This window comes from Pleurodeles waltl, chromosome 2_2 (assembly GCF_031143425.1).
Source record: "Pleurodeles waltl isolate 20211129_DDA chromosome 2_2, aPleWal1.hap1.20221129, whole genome shotgun sequence".
In the NCBI taxonomy this organism is placed as follows: Eukaryota; Metazoa; Chordata; class Amphibia; order Caudata; family Salamandridae; genus Pleurodeles; species Pleurodeles waltl.
The window spans coordinates 532,648,688-532,665,602 of NC_090439.1; positions in this window are offsets into that span (position 1 = coordinate 532,648,688).

A 16,915-nucleotide genomic window follows, 5' to 3' on the forward strand; every position below is an offset into this window, starting at 1 on the left:
GCCACATCCTGGCTTAGCTTGTCCACCTTAGTAAACACCTTGTCCAATTTACGGCTCAATGCCAGGAATGCGGCTGGGTCCACAGGAGGGGCTGATGCTGTCTGTGTGCCGGCCGAGGTGGACCTTGTGCCAGCAGTTGAATGCCCACTGGACTGTCCTGGTTGTTGAACATGGCTGGGTCCAGGTCTTGATGAGGAGCCAGGGTCAACTGTGCCCGACGTTGCTGGGGCCACTTGGGGAGACCTGGTGGATATGGTGGTGGTGGCTGTTGTGGGCAATGTAGGCCCACCCTGTGGTGAGGCCCACCATGCCCCGGAGGCCCGATCTGATTGATATTTTCGGGCCATCCTCCTGTACCCCGACTGCACCTGCAGGATGTGCCGGTATCGCATGGCACGCCTCTCAAATTGGTGTCTATCTGCAGCACTCATGTTTGCAGCTGTGAAGAGAAATGGCAAATATTTACCTTTGGAATTGCATTGGGTGGAATAGCACAATGGGTTATTTGTACATTACTTGTACTGTATTTGTTACAGCAATTGTCACAACATAGTTCACTTAAAGTCTCAGAGGAAGTACATGTGAAGCCTGCATACATAAGGGCATCTCACACCTAGCATATCCATGTCTCTACATGATGGATGACATCAGCCTAAACTACTCATCCAAATAATGCCTAATGCAGCTGACATTATGGCTGAACCTCTTCCGCATACTGACTTCACTACATATGTCACTCTATGTGCTAACTATCACAACCCTCACTCAATGCCATTTGTAATTTGTTGTTTGCAAATATTGAACCCATGGGCCATAACCGAATGTGTACACTAGGGGCCAGATATAGGAAGACGGCAAATTGCGACTTGCAATTTGCTACGCAGAATGGTGTCTCAGACACCGTCTGCGAGTCGCTATGGGGTTGCAAAGACCCACCTCATGAATATTAATGAGGTGGGTCCCAATTTGCGCCCCCATAGCGACTATGGGCACTCACGGGGATGGAGGCCTGCTGGGAACAGCAGACCTTCATGTCCGTGACTGCTTTTAAATAAAGCAGGTTTTTTTTCCAAGTGTATCCCGTTTTCCTTAAAGGAAAACGAGCTGCACTTAGAAAAAAAAAAAAAAACCTTTAGTTTCGGATTTTTTCAGGGCAGGTAGTGGTCCCTTGGACCACTGCCTGCTCTGAAAAAATATTTTTGGGTCCACTCACAAAGGGGAAGGGGTCCTATGGGGACCCCTTCCAGTTTGCGAGTGGGTTACCATCCACTTCAAGTGGATGGTAACTGCGACTCCATTTGCGACTGCGTACTCGGTCGCAAATGGAATTGCATACCACTGCGAGTCGCAAATAGGAAGGGAACACCCCTTCCTATTTGCGAGTCGGAAATGCATTTTGCTAGTCGGTTCCGACTCACAAAATGCATTTCTGCATAGCAAACACACGTTTGCGACTCGCAAACAGCGGTTTTCGCCGTTTGCGACTTGAAAACTGTTTGCTACATCTGGCCCTAGGTTCTAAACAAAGTTGCAAAAGGTCACAAGTACGTGTAACATCCTGGTTGCTACAGTCCTAGGTACCCTATTCCCAATCACATGATAGTCTTTGAGGGTGGGGTGGGAAGAACAACCAACAATCCCAGGTTCAATGCACACCCAGGAGTGTATAGAAAGGTCAACAAGTATGTGCTTCCACACACAACACCAATGAAGGGCTAGCAACACGCTGGAGTCAGCCAAACATTGTCATATCCAAGGTCCACACATGTCAAAATGCTCTGACTCAGGCCAACATCACATACTATCAGTGAGGCATGTTTTACAACACACACAGAGGAGCAAGAACACCCATGATCATGAGTCGACTGAACACCTAGGCCATTGCACTCTAGTCACACACACTTCTAGTTCAACTTGTGGAAGTACATGCCCCCGGAAGATCCAACCTACAGTGTACACAGTGCATCCTCAACTAGGAAGCTGCATATTTCATACAAGCCATTTGCCAAAGCTATCTGGGAGAATGTCAGTCTGATATGTAGACTCAGTTCAAGCCAAGTCCCAGAGCAACTCTTACATTAACCAGTGTATTCCACATGACTCATCCCATTCCCCATAGCGGGCCGACTGGAATGACCTACAGCCCCTAAATCTGAGAGATGGCTAAGTATTGGTCTACAGAAACAGAAGTGATATTTGAAATCCCACTAAAGCAACAATGCCAATGAACGGGCAGCGCATCAAATCATGAATTCTGTTGAACACGCGGTAGTCCATCATGCATCACTAGTAAACAATAAAAATAGCACTCAGGCCACACTCACTGTAGGTATCGGGGTCCTCAAAATGTGCCACCTCTCCCACGGTGTACGGTGCTGGTCCACCTGTAAAGCATGAAAGGAAGAATATACTCAGACTCGGTGCACTGACAAATAATTGCAGTTACTATGACACTGTTTGAATATGACATGGTAATGATACACTTTCCCACATGCTCATACTGCATGGATGAATTTTTAATCAACATTAACATTGGATGAGTCTCCTGCTACAGTTACACACCCTACTACACACATGCAGCGGCCAGGACAGTCATGTGTTGTCAAAGATACACCTCCATTAGTATGCCCCAACAATAATGGCTTGCATTCATCTCATCATGTGCATCCCAGAGAGACATCCAAAAGCTGGTTACTTGAGGACTGCATGACCCCTCAAAATCAAACAGGCTAGGTGGACATTTTCAACACACAGCAACCAGATACACATGTGACATATGTGTGGACAACATAGCTAACTTCATGTGACGTGAAGGCACCACACATTTATAGCATCATCATGGGTTTACAATTTTCTGTCTAGCTATGGCGTCGACATATGTAGGTATGTTGTTTCAACATAACTTTCTCACTGGCCAATATGACCTGTAGAGTTCAAATAGAGGCATTAAGGTGTCGCTTGTCTGACACAAAGGCAACACTACATTACATACAGCTACAGGCATCCGGTATGTGTTGAAAACATGAGCCATCTGACTGCTAGCATTGGTCTTCCTACACATTGTGCAACAAATACACATTAGGTTTCCATAGCATTACACACAGTCAGCTACTTATCTTGCAGATTGGTTAACAATCATCACATGTCCCCACACAGATTTCATTTATTCACATGTAATTGATTTGTACTCACCAACATGGCCACCAATCCTGATTCCCAGGTGGTCCAGCAGGTCCTGCTCCCTGGATATGAGATCAGCCCAGCGGTGCTTTAGTTGATGCTCATTCCTAATGCTCCTGTACACCCGGACCAGGTGATGGCGCACCCTCCCCCACCGGACTTTACATGCCTCCGTGTGATACCCCTGTATCACACGGCCCCCAGCCTCCAGCATGAGTGGGAGGAAATGGCAAACAAGCCAAATGAATCCCCCCAATTCCTCCTCACCCATCCTGGCAGGCCGAGGCCTACCTGACATATTAACTAATTGAAAGGTGAAAAATGAGACAAACAAGTAAAAGTGGGAAATGGGGAAAGGTAGAATAGTGAAGGAAAAATAAAACTTAAGAAAAATAGCCCAACTAACCCCAAAGTTAAACTACCCAGAACAGACTCCCACAGACAATACAAACAAAAACAGGATTGGATAAAAGTATACTAAACAGACTAAGACAATATTAGACAACAAGACTATGATCACAAAAACACAAAATACAAGGTACACAGGACACAAAAGCAGTTAAACACAGGACTACACTTTTCACACAACCACACAGTCTAGATAAATCTGAGACTGCAAAGTGAAAGTGAAAGTTAACTCACAGTACAGATTTTGTAAACAGGATATCCTATTACATCACTTCCTGCATAAAATGGCCGCCGTTTTTATTTTCCCGTTATGCGTCATATTTTCACGCATAACATTGCACATAATGCAGAGTAAAAATTAATTTCTTCATTGTTCCCTTACATTATTGTGAGGCTGAGTTTACAGTTCTAGTGTAGAATTATAATTTCATGGCAAATATGAGAAACATTTATGAAAATTTATATTTGACTCTGCATTCTGTGCACTCCTGTACGTGAAAAAATTATGACGCCCATGCTGTATGCGTGGAAATTTGACGCATTTTTAAATTATGTCTTCATTTTTTAAAGTTGGGGAAGGAAATTTGTCATGACCAAACGGTGCTATGTGATACACATTTGTGGTTAGCTATGACACATGTCCCTTATTAGATGTATAGAAGGCATTCACACTGTAATATTTATGATACCTCAAAAAATGTATTAACCATATTTGTACACATATTTTGGGTAATTGCTGATGGCTAATTTGAAATGATGAATGGGATACCATGATGTATTCCTTCTCAAAAATGTGTCCACATTTATCATGGTAATGCATTTATCTATAGTCCAAACAGGGAGTGCAATAGTCACTTACAGTTTTTATGGGGCTAACCATGTCCTATTATGATTTTGTGTATCTGATTTGTGTTTGACTTTTGACATGTAGGCCACACATGTGCCTTATGCATGGGTTTAGTTCACAAGTACATGATTCTTGTATATTTGGGGGGCGGTAGAGGTGGACTTAGGCCCCCAGCACCCTAGGGTTTGCCCTTCCAGATTTGTTAATTTATCCATGGCTTTCATTTATTCTGTTATGCAAAACCTGCAGCAGCAGGCTAATGTAAGGCCATAGGGTATGAATCACTGTTAGCCATTCATTCATCTCATTAGCCCATTTGGCGTTTGCCCTATTGATTATTTGGAGCAATCTGACATACCATTTTGCAATGACTATGTTTGCAAAATCTCAGCGTTCCTCATGTGCTGATGACAAATAGGTTGTTGATTAATGTGGCCCTTTATGCATTACCTGGTTTAGTGGCATGTTACATTCTTCCTGCTAGGTTCGAACTGGGACACTACTGTGATGGGCTGCTTGCAAATATTTGGTTGATTGGATGACATATGTTTATATGTGTGTGCGAATGTGGATCCACTATCACCTGTCTGGGTGTATGTTGTCACTGTAACTTCAAGGTCTCCTCATGAGTTAGTGGCAGCTAATGTTGTTCCAATTGGGTATTGTTTATATCAAAAACTTGAGAGAAGCCATTGAGGACATGGTCACGTACACATGGATGGTCCCACCCTGTCACTGAACACGTGTAATGAGACTTTCAAATGACCTACAATTTTGGGCTGAGTGAGAGACTGTCTCAGGTGTCTGGATCAGGCATGTGTCATTGCCACATTTGTACTCCTGTTGGCCTCTGTGGATGGTAATGTATTATGTAACATCCTACCCTCTGTGCAGACATTTGTGATGGTTTTTTTTTGTGTGATGAGTGTTATGTCATTATTGCTCAATGAGACGACATTCTTCTTCAGCAATTTCGAAATAAAGGTGGGCAGAAATGAATAGGCCAAAGCATGATGTGGTGTTTGTTATCTGTGTTTATTTACAATTGTGCAATAAGTGTTGATATAAGAAATTATTTTAAAAAATTATTTACAAGCTGTTGGTGCCTACGCACTCCTGCTGCCGTGTTTGGTTGTTCCCCCTCCTGTTGCAGGCCAGCATCCTCTGAAGAACCAGAACCTTATGGGCCTGGCGGCGCAGGGTACGCCTAAAATCTCCTTGGATTCACCTGCCTCAACTAACAGAGACACGGGACACTCTGTCAGGCGTAAAAGATCAGATTTTATTAGCTGCAGCTAGTACAGTTGTCCAAGAAGTACACAAGGTATGTTCTCAGGAGACTGCCACTTTACTTTGTGGCGCACAATCTTATATACCGTATAAAAACCATTTATTAACTACATACACTCCCAGAACACATACAAAGGAGCCAGTAAGAATAATGTAAAGATAGAACAGAGCCAATAGAAATGTCGGAAAACAAGACAGCACCAATAGAAGGAATTGGAAAACAAAGTATCAAGTGACTTAAGGTTGCCTCCCCTCCAGCTGTGTTTGTCACCCCTCCCTTGAACTAATTCATTAACCGATCCACAACGAAGTTGCATGTGGTGTGATAAGTTTGTGTGCGTTTGGAGGACAGTTGTGAAATGAGAGAATACTAGCAAAGGACAGCGAAGGCCAGACGATAAGATAAGATCGGCGGAGAATAGTGTGAGCCTACAGATAGTTGAAACAAGGATTAGAAAACCAGACAGGGATTAGTGTACTCGGTCAGACCTTAATACCAGCCTTGTAAAGATAGAGGCAGAAGGCTGTTTTGAACACCATGTTGCAGAATAAGCAGAAAAGGCAGAATGGACTTCGTTCGCTGTGCTGCCTGAGTGAAGGCAACATAAAATGGCGGCGGGCCACAAAATGGCGGGTCGATACGATCGTATTAAAAATCGAATTTCCTCAGACCCTCCTTTTGCCAGAACTCAGGCAAGATACACAAACTCATGTTAATCTGAGTCGATGTCTATGGCCATGAGGTCATCAAGCTGTTGCTGTACCATCATTTTGATATTCTCTGCTCTTTGTGACTTGGGTTTGGGAATACATGCAGTAGCACATAGGTTGCAGATGGCAGGACCGCAGTGCATACAAAGACAACAAGAGAATATAAAAGCTAAAATTACTCCAAAGAATGTCAATACCTTCCAACCCCATTTGGACAGTATTCCCCAAAACCACTCTGAAAAGGACCAATCTCCTTCGTCCTGATGAATCGACTCGGAGATTATGTGTAACTTAGAGATAGCTTGGTATACTGTCGGAGCGTCATTAGGTATGAAAATACAGCAACTTGATCCGATCAATTTGCATACTCCACCACGGTCCGCAAGAACAAAGTCTAAGGCAACACGGTTCTGCAAGGTCATAAGACGATCAGCCTGTAGTTCAGCCGTAATGTTACTTAAAGCTCCTACAGTGATGTCTATGGTGGTTTCTACGACACGAACCAATTGCCTTATATTTCTGCTGTTGGCCATTGGACCCCAGAAGGGAAGAAATCCTTTGAGGAAATCTCCTCCCTCTTGTCCTGCTGTGTCTTTCGAATCCACAATCCCTCTGCCATATCTATTTTTATGATGGTTCGCAGGAGCGGTGTATGTAGGGGGAAGAAGAAAGGCTATATAACAAGTACCAGAGAAATCAGCTGGCAACCATGTATAAGCCCTATCGTGGCAAACGAAGTATGTACCTTGAGATGGTACTAACGGCAGTGAATTCAGGGCTGAATAAACATATGTATGGGAACATAAACTTTCTCTTTGTCCGGTGTTTGGAGTTCTACCATTTATTTGCAGACAGAAATTTCCTTGTTGGGGTATGACCCGTATCGGAGGAGATTTTCCTTGCTTAACCTTATCATTGAGGCTGGAAATGTAATTAGTTATGTTCCAATTGGTATATGCTTTTCTTTCATCTATGGAAGCTTCACTTTTTTCCATGATTTTAGCCATAGCTACCATTCCCTTTATCAATAAACTATGACTGAAATCTGAACCAACACTATGTGAACTGACAGGTTGTTTAATTTTACTTTGATATGCATTATTGAAAATGACAAAATAAGCCCAAGCGGAACCTTCATAGGAGAATGGAAGAACTAAATATGGCATTCCTTTTTCTACCGTATGTGGTATGAGTCCACACACCCAACAGTCAGTTGTATTGATCACTAACTGATGTTGATGTAACAACTGGACGAAGGAATTGTTAAAGTATTCAGTTCTTCTGATGAGTTCATGCTGGGGAAGAGTGTGAAATAGGTGCGGAGAGATAGTAGAAGAAGATGTAGAGGTAGGAGAAGAGACAACTTTTTGCTGCAGAGTAATAATGATCCAGTTTACAGATGCCAAAAGAATACACGACAATATAATGACGCATAGAGCAATACTACAACGACTATATATTTCTTTACAATTATTCTTTACATTTTTACTTTCTCTTTTATCTAATGTAGCCTCCATCTTTCTAAGTGGATGCTCACGGCAATCTTCCTCAATCACTGTAGTCACGATTATCTACCGTCCTATGACACTGTGAGGTCCTGCAGGCCTATTGCCACTTACTCAGGTCGTAACTAAGACTCCTTCCGTGACCCTGCAACCGGGATAGAGTACTACATAGGAGAGAAATTTACAAGTTCTTTGGTCTTGGTCTCAAATTATAGCGTTCCTGTCCAGAGGCAGTCTGGTTTTGAAACAATGTTCCTGGATTTGTCGTGTTCAAGCGACGATGCGATGGTATTGCTTCTTGAAGGATGTCGTCGTCCTCTTTCTCAGAAAGTGTTCCAATTAGACGCGCATCACTGAATGGTACAAATTGCGGAACTTTCTCACTTTCAGAGTCACTGATGCCTCTACGGACCCACTGATCGAAAGGCAAGGGCAAAGGCACTTTCTTGCAGTGCACGGCATGCACCCAGTTTTTCTTTCCTTCGACTTTAACTGCTGTTCTTGTGGTCAAAAGAACCAGGCGTGGCTCTCTCCATCTGGGCTCCAAATTTCTCTGTCGTTGGAAATTTTTCGTGCAGACCCAGTCACCTGGTCGGATGGAATGACCTGGGTCTGTGGAAGCCTCTGGTAGAGCACTCTGAACCTGTTGATGAAGAACACGCAATTTAGTTGTAAGGTCATGCAAGTAGTCAATCAACATCGGGTATGGCAAGTCTGAGTATTTTTTAGGGCGAGGAACTCCCCATACATTAGCTGGGCGACCAAATATCACTTCGTAAGGGCTAAGCCCCAAACGAGAGTGTACTGCTGTTCTGGTGGACAGAAGAGCCAATGGTAAAGCATCAGGCCAATTAAGTCCTGTGCTAGCTTGCACCTTAGCAATTTTAAGCTTCAAGGTTCCATTGTAGCCTTCTACTAAACCAGCCGACTGTGGGTGATTCGCCGCGTGGAACTTCTGTTTTATGCCAAGACCTGCACAAACTTTTTGCATGACTTGACCCACAAATTCGCTCCCATTGTCACTCCAGACAATGCGCGGCAAACCAAACCTAGGGAAGAATTCTTTCAAAAGTATTTTGGCAGTTGATAAAGCAGTATTGTCCTTCAGAGGGTAGGCTTCTACCCATCTAGAAAAAGCACATACTACCACCAGAACATATTTGAGGTTGTTGCATCGTTCCATGTGAATATAATCGATCTGCAACACCTCAAATGGATATGTTGGAGGAGCAAAATGACCTGCTGGAGTTGGGGTTCCCTTTCCCGGATTGTACATCAAGCAAACAATACAATGTTTTACTACATTATTTGCACACTTTGGGATCCCCTCATTTTGCCACACTGGAGCCAGAAGTCTACATATTCCTTTTGCACTTAGGTGAGCTGGACCATGTGCCATAGTAACTACAGGTAGTACATAAGCATCTGGTAACAGCCAACGTTGATGTTCTGATAATTCAACCCAACATCCCATCCCATCTAACATTCCTGTACTTTCCTTCCACTTTCTCAACTCATTCTCCGTAGCCTCTCCTTGAATTGATTTCACACTCTCTACTGTATCTTCACACATTCCCTTTTCTCTTACGCAGTTTGCGGGACCTGCAACATACATTCGATTTGTGTTGTCTCTGGCTGTCTTTTTCGCTACCTCATCTGCAAATGCATTTCCTCGACCAACATCGTCCACAATCTTTTTGTGTGCACTACACTTCACGATCGCTATCTGAGTAGGCATTGTAAGTGACTCAAGAAGTTCAGTCACTAATTGACCATGTTGTATCTTAGTACCATGGGAAGTAAAGAATCCTCTTTCCTTCCATAAACGCCCAAAGTTAAACGCTACACCAAAAGCGTATTGGCTATCAGTGTACACGTTTACTCTTTTTCCTTTGGATAACACACACGCTCTAGTTAAGGCTATCAATTCAGCTGCCTGAGCTGAATTATGTCTAATGCGTGCTGTCTCCACAATCGTATGCAAAGTAGTAATAGCGTAGGCTGAAACTGTATCTCCATTCGGGAGCTTGAAACAAGAACCATCTACCCATAGTGTTCCATCTGGATTCACTAATGGCGTGTCTTTTAGGTCAATTCTACCCTTAGTCTCTTCTTCAGTACGGAGAAAACAATCATGCTGTTCAGAGACATCTCTCTCTTCTGGAAGAGGCAACAAAGTAGCTGGATTCAGGGTATTACATCGTTTGATGTGTATGTGACTAGCCAAAAGCGTCAGCTCATATCCGGACAACCGAGCACTCGTAAGATGCTGCGTTTTTGTCCTATTTAGTAAAGTATCCACTGCATGTGGCACCATAACAATGAGAGTATTATCTAGCACTACTCCAGCAGACTGTCGAATAGAAATTGCTGCTGCCGCTGTCGCCTTAAGACAACTAGGCAATGCTTTAGCTACTGGATCTAACGTAGCTGAGAAATATGCGCATGGTCGCTGTTGATCTCCAAAACGCTGCGTTAAGACTGACAATGCACAACCCTCTCTTTCGTGGACATAGAGCGTAAAGGGCTTACTGTAATCAGGAGTACCCAATACAGGAGCAGAACACAAAGCAATACGCAAATCAGTAAAACTCTTCTGACATTCGTCAGTCCACGGAAGAGGCTGAGGCGTATCTTTTAAAGTTAGCGCCAACAGCGGTTTAGCCAATAAAGAGAAACTCGGAATCCACTGTCTACAATAAGAAGTAATGCCCAAAAAGGCACGTACCTCTCTTTGTGTGGATGGCACTGACATTTGTGCAATTGCCTGAATTCGTTCGGGGGTCAATCGTCGTCCCTCCTTTGACAAGAGATGACCCAAATAAGTCACCTCGCGACAGACATATTGTAATTTAGAAGGAGAAACCTTGTGATTCAGATCAAACAAATGACGCAACAGTGCAACGGTCACGTTTTTGCAAATCTCCTCTGAATCAGCGGCAACTAATAAGTCATCCATGTACTGAATGAGAGCGGCACCGGACGGTAAGGAAAAGGCATCAAGATGACATTTTAGAGCTTGACTGTAAATAGAGGGACTTTCACAATAACCTTGAGGTGCGCGTTTAAACCGGAAGCTTCGGCCTCCGAGGGAAAAACCAAAAATATCTCTACTCTCTTCGGCGATGGGAATACTAAAGAAAGCATTCTTTAGATCAATAACTGAAAACCAAGTCGCTGTAGAAGGTATCATCGTCAACAGAGCAGTGATATCTGGGACTACAGGAAACTGCGGTACGACAATCTTGTTTACCTCCCGAAGATCAATTACAAAACGATAAACAGGAGGCTGAGAAGGATCAGTGCGTTTAAGAACCGGAAGAACAGGACTGTTACATGTATTTCCTCTCGTTTCCTCAACCACACCCTTCTGAATCAAATCATGGACAATTTCCAGAAGTGCTTTCTCACCTTCAGTAGAGATTCTGTATTGCGGAATACGTGGCATTTCAGCATTGGGCTTAAGAGTAACAACATAAGGTGGGATCTCAAGACAACCAACGTCATTCGGACCCGTAGCCCAAAGCGTTTCGGGAAGAGAAAGCAATTCAGGTGGGAATTGATCTTTTGATAAGTACATTGGACTAGTCATTTTCTGTCCTAGAGTGAGGTATACACCAGAAGGTGAACAATATATCGTAGCATGCATTCTTTTTAATAGATCTAAACCCAACAGATTTTCACCACAACCATTCGTCAGAAGAAGCGGAGCTTCTAAATCATAAGGGCCTATTGAAACAGGCAAAGGGCAAGAAACTGGATTGCGAACAGGGGCGCCAGAAAATCCTACAGATACATTCGTTAAGCCAGACAAAGGTGCGCCAGGGAGTTTAGAATGAATGATAGAGCTTCTCATGGCACCAGTATCTAAAAGAAATGGCTCTGAAACACCCATTGTAGTGACATTAACATAAGGTCCATTCTGATCCACTGGAATTGACGTAACCCCCTTACTTTGTCCATGGCTGTCCTATTCAAAATGAAGACTTTCATTCCCTCCTTCAATATACTGATCCTCACTGTAATACTGTGTAGACCTAACATTTTGCTGGTCAAAGTAATTTCCGGAATTTGGAGGAACAAAAGAACGCTGCTCTTGGGTTAACACACCTCGACCTCTACCTCTATTTGCTGACTGAAGACCACCATGACCTCGTGAAGCAGATGTTGCTCCATTACGCTGCAACAATGCCGGACAACTGTTCTTAAAATGACCTTCCTCCCTACAATAAGCACATTGATTGGGACCTAGCAAAGGTCTTGGAATGAATGGTTCAGGCTTTTGATACAACCTCTGAAACTGCGGAGGCTGTTGAAACTGAGGCTGAACATAACGAGGAGGATAAGCCTGTTGCAAGAGAACTTTAGTTTTTAATTCTTTCGTCTTTTTCTCTTGTTTTTCCCTTTCTTCTTTGTCTCTATTTTCATAATATTGTGCAGTAGCCAATATCTGGGCGGAAGAAGAAACTGCCCATGAACTCTCGAAGTCTTTTAGCTTGTGTGATAGTTCAGGAAGCAAGTTATATACGAACTTATCCACAAATAATCGCTGTCCCCCTTCTGTAGCCATATCTTGACCACTGTGATCAATGAATGTCTCCTCGAATCGGGTAAAGAAATCGGAAACACTTTCATCTTTCTTTTGTTTACATACTGCTAGCTTATCCCAATTAACTCTCAAAGCAGGCATCATTGTTTTCATTAATGTAATAATCCTACCAGGGAGTTCTGAGATCAAAGCGTCGGGCTTTGCACCACCTACTTGACCTCTATCTGCGGCAATAATAGCGTTCCAATCGCCGCCTAATTCTTGAGCGTGATCCTCTCTACGAATTTTAGCCCATATTGTCTGTGGAACTACATTTCCCATCAACATGTCAATATCTGCTAGATTCATAGTACATGCATCAACTGTTTGCAACAACTCTTTATAGTAACCAGCAGGATTTTTGCGTGGATCTGGTAGTGACTGTTTAAGTGCTAAAACTTCAGACCTTTTCCAGGGGACATGTATCCATATGCGCTGAAAATGCGCAGGAATAGCTGGATTAGCACCTGCTGCTGCAACTTCTTCCTTCCATATTGGAGAAACCTCTCTCATGGGATAGTTTTTCAGTGCTGTCCTAACTGAAGGATCAGAATCAGGAAAAGTCTGTGAGAACAATAGGGATCTGAAAGAAATAAGTGTTCTGACAGCGTTTTCAACCTTAGGACCCACAATAAGTCCTTTGTCAAAGTCAGCCTGAACATCTAACAGATCCTGTGGGACCGAACCCAAATTCATATCCTCCCATTCTTTAGCGAGAGTATCGCACATAACTTTAAAAACATATCTCTGCGTAGGTGCATTCCATTGCAGAAAGGTGGACATAATATCAGACGTACTATATTGGGGACCCTTCTTGATCCATCTACAAGCAAGTGAGTCCAATTTTTCTCGCTCTTCGGAGTCTGGGAATTGACTACGAGACTGTCTTCGAGAAAAAGCTGGAGACACATTTAAAGCTTCAAAGAAAGGTGATAAGAGACCAGAGACAGTATCGGCAAATCGCTTACGCATAGATGGAGAATTTGACATAAGGATAGGGGACAAGGTATTAGGTGAATTAACTAAAGGAGCATTAGGAATTGCCAAAGGAGCAGAAGGCAAAGGAGTTAAAGGCAAAGCTGGCATAGGCAATACTTGAGGAGGCAAATGTGGAAAAGCTGGAGCAGGCGGAAGCACAACTGGCGGCTGAACAGGCTGTAACATCGGGGGTGCATTAGCACCTTGTACATAGGGCGGAGGCAATTTCAATAAGTGGGACATTAAGGAATCTTCCTCGAAATCTTTTCTCTTATCAAGGGAAGAGATAGGCAACGTCGGATAGCATTTATCTATTGCCATTCGATGCTGTCTGTCTGAAATTTCCATTGCATTATCTATTTCATCATCTTTGAATTGCTGAGCAGCCTGTATAATCGTCATTCCCTGTGTTTTCCTATCTCGTTTCGCTTGTTTAATTTCTCTCTGTTTGGCTTCCTTACGCCAAAGGCGAAAAGAGTCAAACATTGCCGGCCGGGCTTTTCTTTTAAATAACGTTGCTTCTAAATTATCTAGCACATCAGTTTCGAAACTACCATTTTCTGGCCATTTTAAAACACCATCTTTCTTTGTATATCGGGTCCATGTCTTATTAAAGGCAATAGGACCAACACCATGTTTAGAATAGAGCTCATATGTGGGAGTTCCAACCGAAGGAATCGGACAGGAGTCTTCAAGCTGGGAGTCCCTATTACAACCAAAGCAACAAAGTTTTCCAAACTTAGTCAGACCAGACATCTCACGATTTTTACTGGCTGTTCACAAACATCAAGGGGGTAAAACTTTCAGTTTACACAGCACAAATGCACTTACCCCTCGGCTTTGGCCACTGCAATGGCCAAATCTAAGGACCTAAGGACAAGACAAAGACCAAAATTTGTGGGCGCGACCCACCAAATACTTAACTAAGGATGTCTTCTTACACCAACAGAGGCCCGTCTATCGTCTCGCTTTACCATACATCATCAAAGAAAGGGCCAAGGCAGGGCGGCAGTCAGGGCAGCAGTCGTCAGTAGCCGTCAGGAAGGAGTAACCGCGCTGAAAAAGACCTTCGGACCACTTCGACATACAGGGGTCGCTTGACGTGGCTCGCGATTCCTCCAGAATTTTCTTGCGGGGTTCCTCACGACCTTCAGGCAGAACCGGTACCGCTGAAGCCGCCCCACGTTGGGCGCCAGTTGAAGAACCAGAACCTTATGGGCCTGGCGGCGCAGGGTACGCCTAAAATCTCCTTGGATTCACCTGCCTCAACTAACAGAGACACGGGACACTCTGTCAGGCGTAATAGATCAGATTTTATTAGCTGCAGCTAGTACAGTTGTCCAAGAAGTACACAAGGTATGTTCTCAGGAGACTGCCACTTTACTTTGTGGCGCACAATCTTATATACCGTATAAAAACCATTTATTAACTACATACACTCCCAGAACACATAGAAAGGAGCCAGTAAGAATAATGTAAAGATAGAACAGAGCCAATAGAAATGTCGGAAAACAAGACAGCACCAATAGAAGGAATTGGAAAACAAAGTATCAAGTGACTTAAGGTTGCCTCCCCTCCAGCTGTGTTTGTCACCCCTCCCTTGAACTAATTCATTAACCGATCCACAACGAAGTTGCATGTGGTGTGATAAGTTTGTGTGCGTTTGGAGGACAGTTGTGAAATGAGAGAATACTAGCAAAGGACAGCGAAGGCCAGACGATAAGATAAGATCGGCGGAGAATAGTGTGAGCCTACAGATAGTTGAAACAAGGATTAGAAAACCAGACAGGGATTAGTGTACTCGGTCAGACCTTAATACCAGCCTTGTAAAGATAGAGGCAGAAGGCTGTTTTGAACACCATGTTGCAGAATAAGCAGAAAAGGCAGAATGGACTTCGTTCGCTGTGCTGCCTGAGTGAAGGCAACATAAAATGGCGGCGGGCCACAAAATGGCGGGTCGATACGATCGTATTAAAAATCGAATTTCCTCACCTCCTCTTCGTCATCTTCAGGCATGTCTGGGTCTGGTTCAAGGAGGGGAATGTTCCTTTTTACACAAATGTTGTGCAATATGGCACAAGTGAGTATGATCTTACAGACCATCTCTGGGGAATAGAGTAGGCTACCGCCAGTGATGTCAAGGCAGCGGAACCTTGACTTTAGGATCCCAAAGGTCTGCTCAACAATGCTGCGTGTCCTCTTATGGGCGTCGTTGTATGCCCGCTCTGCAGCAGTAGTGGGGTTCCCAAATGGTGTCATTAGCCAAGGCTGGATGCCATACCCCTGATCAGCTGAAATAGAAACACAGAATGGGATCAATTAGATGTAGAAAGCACTCTTGTACAGACCTTTGATGGCAGTAGTTGTCTTGAGTTGTCTGTGACTCTTTTGAGTACTAATGTGACAACCTATACTTGTAGGGTAAAAGTTTTGCATTGAGTTTTTTCCTTGGCTGAGCAAGTGTTTGTTAGCTAACCGTTTGTCACCAGTCTGTATTTTTATTTTCATAACAGTGTGCCCTCCCTTGCATTGTGACTTGTGATACACGTGTCCGTGTGTCTTCACTGGGGGTGAGATGAGAGTTCCATGCAGAGTTAAAACATGAAAGTGTAGTTAAGACGTTCATATGAAAGTACCCTGGACATCCCATACCTTAAGACTTATGCAATGTGTTAATGTACAGGTTATTGTGACACTTCCAATTTGCAAGGTGACATTTAGGCAACCACACTCATTAATGTCTTCACATTAAGCTGTGGAGTACATTCCAATGTGCAACAGGTTCAATGGTGACTTATGACACATGGCTAGTGATGTGAGTACCTCAGTGTGTTCCTGGCTAGGTGTTGCTAATGTGGTGTATGTGTTGTTTGTCCTAGAGGGTTGCTGTGCAGTGTGTATATGAGTTAGATTTTTGTCCTTACCAACAAGTAGTCCATTGCCATACCGTCCATCCTGGAAGTGTTGGTTGATGGTGCTGTGACGGAAGATGAATGCGTCATGTACACTCCCAGGATATTTAGCCACGATGTTGGTGATCAATCCCTGGTGATCGACTATGGCCTGCACGTTGATTGAATGTGTGTGCTTCCTGTTGCGGTAGAGGTGTTCAGTCGCAGCAGGTGGCACAAGGCGTACATGTGAGCAGTCGATTGCACCAAGGACGTGTGGGAAGCCACTGATGGCGTAGAACCCCTGTTTAGTTTCCTGCTGCTTCTGCAGTGTGTTAGGGAAGCAGATGTGGTGGGGTGTCAGGCGAATGATGGCATCCAGTACTTTTGGCAGGAATGCAGAGAATGATGGTTGTGATATTCCACCAACCAGGGCACCAGTTGTCTGAAGCGAGCCACTTGCCAGCAGGTGAAGTACGGCAAGCAGCTTTGTTTCTGTTGGTATGGTGCGGGGTGT